This window comes from Eurosta solidaginis, chromosome 3 (assembly GCF_040869045.1).
Source record: "Eurosta solidaginis isolate ZX-2024a chromosome 3, ASM4086904v1, whole genome shotgun sequence".
Taxonomy (NCBI): Eukaryota; Metazoa; Arthropoda; class Insecta; order Diptera; family Tephritidae; genus Eurosta; species Eurosta solidaginis.
In genome coordinates, this window is record NC_090321.1 from 246,390,492 (window position 1) to 246,402,720 (window position 12,229).

General features: G+C 37.7%; 1 long non-coding RNA gene across 2 annotated transcripts in view; it reads left to right on the forward strand.

The window, feature by feature from the left end:
* LOC137245327 (uncharacterized) overlaps positions 1 to 6,871 on the forward strand; it is a 283,480-nt gene extending 276,609 nt beyond the window's left edge. For both annotated transcript variants that reach the window (XR_010951302.1, XR_010951301.1), the window contains exon 3: positions 4,361 to 6,871. This is a non-coding gene — a long non-coding RNA (uncharacterized lncRNA). The remainder of the gene's footprint in view (positions 1 to 4,360) is intronic.
* The last annotated feature ends 5,358 nt before the right edge of the window (positions 6,872 to 12,229 follow it).

Here is a 12,229-nt window from a genome sequence, read left to right on the forward strand (position 1 = left end):
ATGGAATGAAAAATAAATAAAACATAGAAGATAAAAAAGAAGATTTAGATAAAACAGAGAAAGAAGTTGATGAGTAAAAATAAGAAGAATGAGAATACGAGGAATAATAAGGAGAAGAATGATAACAAGAATAAGAGTAAAAGACGAAGACAGAATAATAAAACAATAAAGAGAAAATATAAAATAACGAAGGTATGGAATAAAATGACTCAGAAGAATAACAATAATAAGAAGAAAAAGAAGGGGAAAATGATGAAGCAGAAGCAGACATGGAAGCAGATGATGGATTGAAAGACATAGAAGCAAATGAAAAAGCAAGATAGGCTGCAAGGAAGAAGGAGTTTAAATTAGGCGCATCTCGAATTGGGGCGAAGAAGAATAAAAAGAGACAAGTGAAAAAGAAAAAAAAAAAAAAAGAATGAAAAGACGACATTTATAAAAACAACAACTTAAACCTGATTGATTTTTTAATATTTATAAAATATAAATACATGAGAAAAGCATCCATTGTTCCACTGAAAAACATGCAAAATAAAACTGTGATAACAAAATAAATTGAATGTTGGTGTTATTGTTGTAGCGATAAGGACACTCTTTCGAGGAGTGTTGCCAATGTTGCTGGTCCTTTACCGGATGCAAATCCAGTAGGTTCCGGTGGCAAGGATCATTACCCAGCATTAAGACTAGCCCGACCATCTCGGGAAAGATTTAGTATGACGATAAGAAACCTTATAGGCCACTCCGCCCTCCATGAGGAAATTGGGGTTGCCAGAGGCTCGGCTGCTAAAGGAAGAGAATCCGCCGCGGGTAGGTGAGGTTGGTAATTCGGTTGGAGAAGCTATAAATTGTACTGACAACCCCTTGAAGGGGCTACGCTACACAACCCCTTGAATCAATTTGGTAACTTTGTTACCTCTTATAGGCATACCTGCCGAGGAGTTTATTCTAAACCCTCTAACCCGTTGTGGTTAAATTTATCAAACCAAAGCGATGTCGGATTCAAAACCTCTGAGCCTAAGCGCTCACTTCTAATTAGGTAGGCGTGATAGACCATTGTCAAATAAATTGAGTCTGACAATAAAGTTAAGAAGACGAGAATATTTTGGCACCCATTAATTTCTCTAGAAATGATGCAGGTGCTAAAATTAGATTAATTTCCACGTTGCATGTTAACCAAATCAATTTTTGCGGCTAATGAAATTATTATATTTGCACCTGAAAATTAACTGCTTTAATGCCATAACAAAAATAATTTAAAAAGGAAAAAAAAAAAATTTATGTGCGCTGCATATTTTTATTACCGCACAATACTCTCCACCATCATCCACCAGCCAACACAAATGCGCGCTACGAACGAACGATAAAATTCAAATAGTTTTCACGCTCTGCAAAATTTATTATTTTTGCTAAAATTGTATTTTTCCATCGCAAATTTTCGTAAATTGATTCATTTTTGTAACTTGCGCTGTGCCATAGAAGTTGGATCGAATGGCGCTCGTGCCGCTTGTAACATTTCAATTTCCTCTTTGTTGTTTTTATTGGGCAGTAGGAATGAGGATATGCTCTAACTATTACAATTGTAATTCACCTGAAGCAGTGCGCCCTACTTCCCGTTTTTCATGTTCTAACTTATTGCTTTACCAACCGATTTGCGCACTGCAATTTCAATTCACAAAAATTTAAAAGTTTGCTTTGTTACCAAAAAACGAAAATAAAAAACGAAAATAAAAAAAAAAAAACAAGTAAGGACGGGACTGACTTCGGCTGTGCCGAAGACTTCATACCTTTCATGAATGGGACTGAACAATAATCTTATCCCGTTCGCAATCTCCAAATAATCGGATGTATAAGATAAGAAATATATAATGCAAAGATGTACATACCTAAACGATTTTTAAGATAAATATAAAATGAAAAAATGGCAAAAACCCCTTATCTGAACGACCGGTTGTATAGGATATATATTATATATAGCTCCGATCGAAATGATTTTTACAGGAAATCTTCTGTGATATATTAGAATATATAACACCAAGTTTCACGTTTTTATATTGGAAATTAAGGGAGAAATGGTCAAAATTCTTTCTATCTGAACGATCGGTTGTATGGGATATATATTATATATAGCTCCGATCAAAGTGATTTTTTCAGAAAATCTTCTACGATATATTAACATATATATCACCGAGTTTCACGTTTATACTTTCTAAATTAAGGGAGAAATGGCCAAAAATCTTTCCATCTGAACGATCGGTTGTATGGGATATAACTATATATAGCTCCGATCAAAGTGATTTTTTCAAGATATTTTCTATGATATATTATAATATATATCACCGAGTTTCACGTTTATACTTTCTAAATTGCGGCAGGAATGACCAAAACCGTCTTATCTGAACGGTCGGTTGTATGGGAGATATATGTTATAGTGGTCCGATCCTACCGGATCCGACAAATGTCTAATATAATACAAAAATACATCCTTGTGCCAAATTTCATTGAGATATCTCAAAATTTGAGCTACTATTTGGCGTTGAAACAGACGGACGGACAGACGGACGGACGGACAGATTGACATGGCTATATCAACTCAGTTCGTCGCCGTGATCAATTCGGTATACTTAATGGTAAGTCTATCTTCTATTACTCAACGTTACAAACATCGGACCAAAGTTAATATACCATTTCATGTTCATGAAAGGTATAAAAAAACTTTAAATTCAAAAACAGCAAACGTCCAATTCAATTGATTTATTTGATTATTTGTGCAGAAAGGCAATGTATTACATGTGGCTGTGATGGTAACGGCATATCGCTGTGCTACTATGGCAATGGAAATGGTGGACTATTCTCGAAGTCGTTGATTGTTTTTTCAGTGATAATTTTTCGCGGTTGTCTGCTGAGCGCGTCCATCTTGTGCAACAGTGTGAAAATACTTTTGTAAAATTATCGCTGAAGAAGATCTAGATTATTTGGAAATTTTGTCTTGCACCTGTTTTGCATAGGCGATCCTGTTCCCTTTAGCCATTTTTTTGGTGTTGCATAATTACAGTCAGTTAGGAAACAAAATGAGGCTTGGTCCCGAAATTTCAGAATTCTATATATTTGCTTCTTTGTTGCGTTAACTTGCACCCATTTATCATACCAAGGGAATTTAAATCGTTTTCCAGCTGGTACATCCAACGAAGTGGACCCCGCCCTCTTCCTTTGCGGGTTCCGATAAAAATACATTCTTGGCGGAGCATCATATTTCATTCGCTTAACATGACCTAGTCAGCGGAGCCGCTGTGTTTTAATTCGCTGGACTATATTGATGTCTGCATAAAACTCATACAGCTCATCATTAAATCTTCTTCGGTACTCAGCTTCGTCAACTCGTAGAAGTCGGTAAATCTTTCGAAGAACTTTTCTCTCGTCTTGTAGAGCATGATTTTCCTTTTCCGAGACATCGATTTACTTTTCAATTGCCTACCGAGTCCAAAGTGGGTAGTCGCTGTATTTCAAAACTGATGTTTTTGCTTGTGTTTATAAGGGGGTTTGGTGTGATACAGAGTCGGATGGAGGTCGCACTTCTTCCATTTAATATTATTCAGTAAACTGATGTATGTGGGAGGAGTAGCGCTGAAAGTTTTAGAGAGATTTGAATAGGGGATAGTTGTGGGATTAAGAATGTGGGTAGGAGAGGGAGTGAGACTTATACTGGTAGTCGGAATGTGATTGGGAGAGGGAATGGCAGGGGGAGTGAGACTGACACCGGGAGTAGGAGTGTGAGTGGGAGAGCGAGTGGCAGTGAGACTGGGACTGGGACTGACACCGGGAGTAAGAGTGTGAGTGATAGGGTTGCAGTGAGACTGGGACTGGAAATGAAATTGTGAGTGAAATTGAGACTGGGACTGGAACTAGAACTGGAACGTGAACTGGGACTGGGAATGGGACTGGGACTGGTAATTTGATGAAGGGATGAAGATGAATAAGAAGAATATGAAGGAAGAAAAAAGAAAGGGGAAGTAAGAGACTAAGAAACGACGAAGATAGAGAGAGAGATGTATAGATGGAGAGGGGGAGGGCGAAAGAGATGTAGCTGGAGAGAAAATATGTGGTGGAAAAGACGTATAGGGAGAAAAAGATGCAGAGAAACATAAAGACAGAGGGAGGATGGAATAAAAGGTCAAGGAGGAGGGAGAGTTAGAGGTAAAAACTTCTTAAAAGCGGTACAGATAGACAAAAGTTAGTGCAGAATAGAGTCTGCCGGGTTTTCTAGTTTAAAAAAGATGTGTTCATTTCTTTATCTATATTGTACATACATACGTAAATATTAATTTTTATCGGAAAATTAAAGAAATATTTTCTTTGTTTTCAGGTAAGCTACAAACTTCGCACGTGTCATATCCCAAAAACCTCAAATAAATAATAATGTAAGTGAAAAGTGCTAAAAATACCAAACGCATCTGAAAAAAAAATCAGGTTTGAAAACTGTACGCATAGATATTATTTATCAATTTCTCTCACAAACTTTTAATCATAAAACCCTTACCCCTCCGTCCTCACCCAACCCGCTGTCAAAAAATTTTTAAGGAGACATAAAAGTTTCCACATATAGGAGCGGCAATGTTTTCACGAACAAACAATCCCACCATAATACAAACAATCGTGCAATTGATACAAATTTGAAAGCAATAAAGAATAAAAAAACAACAAAAAGGCAAGGAAGAGGTCTCAGAAATCAACTAGAAAGTAGAACGCACATAAAATGCGTAACAAAATATTACAAAAACAATAAAGTAAAAACAAAAAAAAAATCCAAGCAACCATTTTAAAATTGAGCTGCTTTAAGTTTTTTGTTGCATACCTCAAGGCGTTACGTTGAGGTTAAAGTATGCAGCAAACGGCTGTGAAAAACGTACATGTGAATTAAAATTACGAAACAGCTGAAAGTAGTAAAAATGTGAAATTTATATGCTAAAGCAATGGCTTAAGTGCCACGATTTGTTGTTGTATTTATTACGACTATTATGCCCCATGTGTCGTTGCAGCGATTGTCAGTAGTTGGAAGAGGCATGCATTTACGACTGCGTATTTATATGTGAATTACACACACACACACACACCAATGCACATATGAGCACATATCGCACCTGTTTTTGTAAAACAAATTCATTTTTGCTTCTAATTTTATTGCAAGCGCAATATTTTTTTTAAGTTGTAGTGTTTTTGCTAATGAAATTGTAAACAGGTTATTACTACTTTCTTTCCTCGCACCGCAAGTACACTGAACAAAAAATAGAAAGCATTAGTACTTGTTAGTTATTCATATTTATGTATCTACATGTGCATTTGGGTACTTAATTCCGCTAAAAATTTCTCGTAGCACGTCCCAGCAAACATTTGGAGCAAAAAAGAGTCAGACAGGGGTTATTATTCGGATAATTTGCGCTCGTTATGCACTAGTTTATGAGTCTAAAGTGATCATATTTCCCATCTTGCAATGAGCCTTATTTCGAACATTGTACGAGTCTAAATAGGAGTCCAATAACACTCATAATACGCTCAGAGTTTGCCTCTATATATGGCTGTTTTCGGCGGACTTTTGATGCAGATCAGAAACAAAAATATTAAGGGGGGAATCATTAAAATAAAGGTTTTCATTCTCAGTATGAAATTATTGAAAATGACATACCAGATAATTCCATACATCCCAAAACGCTTTTTCGGTTATACGGTCTCAATCAATCCAAAATATGATAAAAACTTGCACTTGTATGTTGTAGCAGCAATGATCAAAACAGCGGCGGACTATGTTATTCCACAACGTGAGCATACGGGTTTGGGCCTTTTACTGGCAAAATGTTGCTAATTTTACACTCTTATCATACGGCTCCAAATTTCATCATATATGTGCGTTTTCTGATTAAATTTTTTTATTATTTCTGAAACCCATATTTCTATCCCACGTTTGACTCTCGTCTGACTCATAATTATTAGTGCTCCAAATTTTTTTGAGTGGTCAGAGGTTTGGATTCCGGAATGAGTCCGAAATATGTGAAAAATATGTGCATGGGAAATGTGATCCACAGGAGTCATTGCTGTTCCTTTTATCTCCGTAGTACAGAGTAGTACAGTACAAACATTTGACGGCCCTCATATTTGAGTCATGAATTTCAAAGTAGTAGAAACGGAACATTTTTGGTACTATTTTGCTACTTTTTTAGTACTTTAGCAATGTAACTTGGGGAAAAGATCAAACTAGATATATCTCACACATTGGAAACGAGAACATGACAGAAAAGTGGTGAGATAAGAGAGGCAATAGGAAGAAATAGTAGAGGAATTTGGAGGAAAGTGTGAAAAGTAAAGAGACCATGAGAAAGAGGGTGAGTAGGAGGAACAGTAAGAAGAAGGTTATTGGTTTGAGAGAAATTAGTAAAAAGAGATTGTCATGAAGAACACGAATAATATAAAGATAAGATTAAGAATAATAGTGACAGTTAGACTTGGATAAGAGCAAGAGCACGAAGAGTAAAGAGAAAAACGGGAAGATTTACGGAAGAATGGAAGGAATGGGGAAGTAGAATGGGTTGAGTAAGGTAAACTAGAAAACGCAGATAGGAGACTAAATAAGAGAGCATGAAAAGGGTTATCCAGAGGAGAGACAAGTGGATAGGGAAACCATGTCTGTCGGATTTGATCATAAAAATTATAAAATAAAATTTTGGCGGGGTAGATATTTTCTTTTGCCATCAAATAATTTCTATAATCTCGGATTTTTTTAAGCATTGTTGCTGTAAAACCTCTGCCGCTTTATATTTTTACGCCAGCTACCATTTTCTGCTCAATTATCCAACCCCTTAACGCCTCGTTTACATAGATCAATGTTAAGTCTAGGGACCCTGTACTGCCGATCCCCAGCTTTCGTATTACAAGCTTAAGAGATACTCTTTCGCGATTTCATGACATTTTGGCATGTCGTCAATCATCTCATTGATGTCAAAAGTATGATTCCATATTTCTCAATTGTGGACAATAAAATACTCTCAAGATGCAGCTTTTCAGTTGCGTTGACCAAAACTTTTCCATTGCCACTGAGAAAAAGAAAATAAACCCTTCCACAAAAGGAAATACAGACTGCGGGCGTTATTTTTCTGCTCGTTACTTCATGTTTCAGAAAGGCGTTAATGTAGTATTTTTTTATGATACTGGAAAAATCGAAGATGCAGATAAGTCAAGAAGCAGATCTTTTATTTATGTGGTCGAGTATTGTTAAATGCGACTCAATTTTGTAATAATAACTTCACTTGTCTATTTTATTGCGTCATTTTTTAGCATGCACGCTTTTTTATTGTCGCTAGAAACCCCGCATTTTACCAGTGTAAGTATTTTGGACATTTTATTCTTGTTACTACACCGTAACTTTCTGGCTGGCGTGTCGTATCTCCTATGTCTTCAACTAGCGCTGACAACACTGAGATCGGCACGTCCTACATATGGAGAAAGCATCCATACTGAGATCTTGTTGTGTTTGTGCTAAGGTCTTCCACATAGATTTCATCTTTTAAAACTTGTCTGGGAAATATGTTTAATTCTAAGTCTGAAAAGTGGGTTATTTAACAGCCAAAAAAGATCCCGAATAAGTATCATAAATGACTCTGTAAATCTTCATAATATAGACATAGGTGCAAAAATAGCTGTTCGGGACTCCAATAGATGTCATCTGTTACTCCTATTCACCCTCATTCGATACACGAAATTAAACTAATATCAAACGAACATCGAAGGAACGAAAATGCGTTCATTTCGTACTCTCAAACGAGCTCTAACCCTTTACGACTCCGAATGTTTGTTGGGTTATATGGATCATGTACATATGCACCTCTTTGTATGATTATGCGAAATTTGCTTGCAATTTATAGTTCACAACTGCTGCTAAAATAAATGTAAATAAGTATGTATGTGTATGTATTCAAAAGCATTTGGCATACGGGTATTTGCAGTTTTAATTTATTTGTAACAAACAAAGTGCAACTACAATTATTTACTGCGCCGGTTATGCCAAGAAGAAGCGGAAGTAAGCGGGTAGTAAAAATGTAAACGAAATATGTTGAAAGTTGGTCAGGTGTTGATTACGAAATGAAATGTGCTAAAGTATTCTATGGGTTCTTAAAAGTTGAAAAGAATTGGGTGGTTATAAAAGTATGTTTGATTTACAGTAGTTCATGAGGGTTCACAGCAAAGGAAATAAGATCTGAATAGGGCATCTTACACTTTCACCGAAATGCGTTAGTATTTCTTATGATTTCAGTTTTTTAGTGAATATTTTGTAAAATTTCGTCATCTTCAGAGCCACTTTCCCTTCTTAATTATTGGAAAAGGAAACTTTTCTCTGAAGATGGTATTTTCGATTGCACAATATTGAACCCTCTTTGTCCTTAGGCTACATTTCCTAAGCGATGATAAAATTTGTCTCGCGAGCGGAAACTAGTTCCTATGACGGCAAAAAGTAAAATTTTCTCGATAGAAGGAATCGTTCCGACAACGGAAATAGCACTCAAGAATGTCGAAAGGGTTTTTGGTCTCACACAGAGTGGGTTCAGGGAGTTATAGTATACCCACGGCAGGTATGGCTGTCGTAAGAGGCGGCTAATACGAAATTGAATCAAGGGGTTGTGTAGCGCAACCCTTGGCGAATCTTGTTTCTTTCACAGCCGAGTCTCTGGCGATCCCAAGCTTCTCATGGATCTAGAGGGTGTGAGGGCGGGATGGCCTATTGGTATAGTTTTCCTGTGGTCATACTAAATCGTTCCCGAGATGGTCGGGCTAGTACCTTTATTGTGCTTGTTATCGGAATGTAGCGGATCTGCATCCGGCAAAGGACCATCAATATCGATAACACTCCCCAAGGCCTTAGGGGAGTATACTTATCGCTAAAACAATAACAACAAACGCGGTTTGTCTCTAAGCCAAATTTGAAAAGAAGTTAATTAAAGTAGGTAGGTAGGTGACATGGCTGCGACCCTGGTCGCCCAAGTAGCTATTTAAAGCCGTTTTGATGCTATGTAACTCGTCTAAAAACCTACGAAATGTTAGGGTCAATGTATTACAACCAGCCAGAGTTGTTGATAAAATTAAGAATATCCGAGATTGCTATCACAGATAACCCTCTGAGGGCTTCTAGAAACGGGGTTCCAAAGAACCTTAGCCGGGCTCTAGCTAGAGCCGGGCATTAATTAAACTTGTTGCGAAAATGAAAATTGGCACTGACGGCACAACACCAAAACCGCTTTGATCCTAAACCAAATTTTACAAGAGATGTAAGAAAATTTGTCCAGAACGAAAACGGAACTGAAGATGGCACAAAATGCAAAGCATTTTGTATCTTATTCAAATTTTACACGAGATGAAAGAAATGGTTTCGAGAACAAAAAATAACGCTGAAAATTTTTAAATTACTAAAGCGTTTTGTCCATAAGGCAAGTTTTACATCGGATGGGCGAAAATAGTTTCGAGAATGAAAAATACCACTGAAGATAGCACAATGCCGATAACGTTATATCTCTTAACCAAATTTGACAGGAAATGTAGGAACGGTTATTGTCAGTGGATATGACAGAGAGACGAAACCGGTTTGTCTACAAACCATCTTTTCAAAAGCATTTAATGCTTGCTGTGAACTCAAGTCAAGGTTTCGGATAATTTTTTATTCCTGTGCTGGTTCGATTTGGATTCGTTTTCAATTCCTTTCCGGTTTCGATTTTGCATTCACTCATAGTGTCCGCTTTTGTTCTAATCCCGGACCCGGGATTAAGTTTGGATCCGGTTTTCTTGATGTTTCGTATTAAAGTTTTAAAGTAAGGCGACTATTTCATTTCCCTTCTTGATTTGGATCCCGGTTCGGTTCCAGTTTTGGTTCCGAGTACAGTTTTCGATTCAGTTTTATTTCCAATTAAAAGCTGTCGGTATTCAGTTTTCAGTCAATTCCGTTTTCGTATTGGATTGGGTTCGGGAGGATTTGATATCAATCTTGGTTTCGGTTTGATTTCGAATTCATTTCTGGTTTCAGATCCAACTATGACTCCAATCCAAGTTCCGTTTTTGGTTTTGTGTGTGTGTTCAGGTTCGGATCTCAGTTTTTTATTTTTTGCTTTGTTTACGCATAACAGTTCCGGCTTCGAGTTTGCTTTCGTATTAAAATTTGGATCCGATATCAGTTCCGGGTTCGGCTTTAGTTTAGGGTTATGGACATCAGGTTCTGTTTTCGGTTACGAATTATTTTGGATTCAGTTCCGAATCCGGTTTCAAATTCAGGTTCTGCTTTGCTTTTGGACTCAGTTTCACATCCACTCCCAGTTCCGGCTGCGGTTTCGGCTTCAATTTCGATTTCGGATTCAGTTCTGGTTTGGATTTGTATTTCGTGCTCACTTTTGATTCCGGTGCCTATTCTGAGAGTGGCTTTCTGTACGGATTTAGGGTTTGCATTCGGCCATTTCCGGTTTCGTTTGGTCTAGCTTGGTATTCCATTCCACTTTGGCTTGCCAGAAGCACGCCCAACTACGACTCCAAAGGTCCTGAGTTCAAGGCCCAGGAAATTCAACATACAAACCTTTAGACAAATTTTCAAATTTCACACACACACAAAATTTTCAAATCCTAAGCGAGGTCGCCTATCGGAAGTGGTTCGGCAAACACTTCGAGTGTATTTCTGCCATGAAAATCTTCTGAGCACAAATTTGTCAGCTTATAGATGCAGTTCTGAGTGAACAAAAACGTAAAGCTCCATTCCCAACAATTTGTAGGAAAAAGTAGCGTTATGCATTTTATAAGGGGAGCGCAGCTTTTTTCGTTTATATATTTCATGTCTACAAGTATGGCTAACAAATTCAAAGATGATACTATATGACATATTCGAAAATTTTCGATGTTCCTAACATTAACTGTCGCCCGTTCCCTCAGTTCAGACCATTTGAAATTGCTAACATCCTGAATACAGCTTCCATACTGCCTCTAGGTGTTTCTCAGTCCAAAGCTATGAGGACCGAAATTAAAAGAAAAAGAAGAGGTTGCTGACCCAAATATGCCTCTACAGACCCCTAGAATACCCAGAAAACCAGAGTAAAGTAAGTAAATGATATATGCGACTGGTGTCCTCTTCCTTAATATACTACCATGGATTATTTTTCTAGAACAGTGTTAACACTTATAACAAGTAAGGAAGTTTAAGTTCGGGTGTAACCGAACACTACATACTCAGTTGAGAGCTATGGTGACAACATAAGGGAAAATAACCATGTAGGAAAATGAACCGAGGGAAACCCTGGAATGTGTTTGTATGACATGTGTATCAAATGAAAGGCATTAAAGAGTATTTTATGAGGGAGTGGGCCATAGTTCTATAGGTGGACGCCGTTTAGGGATATAGCCATAAAGGTGGATCAGGGTTGACTCTAGAATGCGTTTGTACGATATGGGTATCAAATGAAAGGTATTAATGAGTATTTTAAAAGGGCGTGGACCTAAGTTCTATAGATGGACGCCTTTTCGAGATATCGCCGTAAAAATGGACCAGGGGTGACTCTAGAATGCGTTTGTACGATATGGGTATCAAATGAAAGGTGTTAATGAGCATTTTAAAAGGGAGTAATCCTTAGTTCCATAGGTGGACGCCGTTTCGAGATATCGCCATAAAGGTGGACCAGGGGTGACCCTAGAATTTGTTTGCACAATACGGGCATCAAACGAAAGGTGTTAATGAGTATTTTAAAAGCGAGTGGGCCTTAGTTCTATAGGTGGACGCCGTTTCGAGATATCGCCATAAAGGTGGGCCAGGGGTGACTCTAGAATTCGTTTGCGCAATATGGGTATCAAACGAAAGGAGTTAATGAGTATTTTAAGAGGGAGTGGGCCTTAGTTCTATAGGTGGACGCATTTTCGAGGTATCGCAATAAAGGTGGACCAGGGGTGACTCTAGAATTTGTTTGTACGATATGGATATCAAATGAAAGGTGTTAATGATTATTTTAAAAGGGCGTGGGGCTTAGTTCTATAGGTGGACCCCTTTTCGAGATATCACCATAAAGGTGGACCAGGGGTGACCCTAGAATTCTTTTGTGCAATATGGGTATCAAGCGAAAGGAGTTAATGAGTATTTTAAGAGGGAGTGGGCCTTAGTTCTATAGGTGGACGCCTTTTCGAGATATCGCCATAAAGGTGGGCCAGGGGTGACTCTAGAATGCGTTTG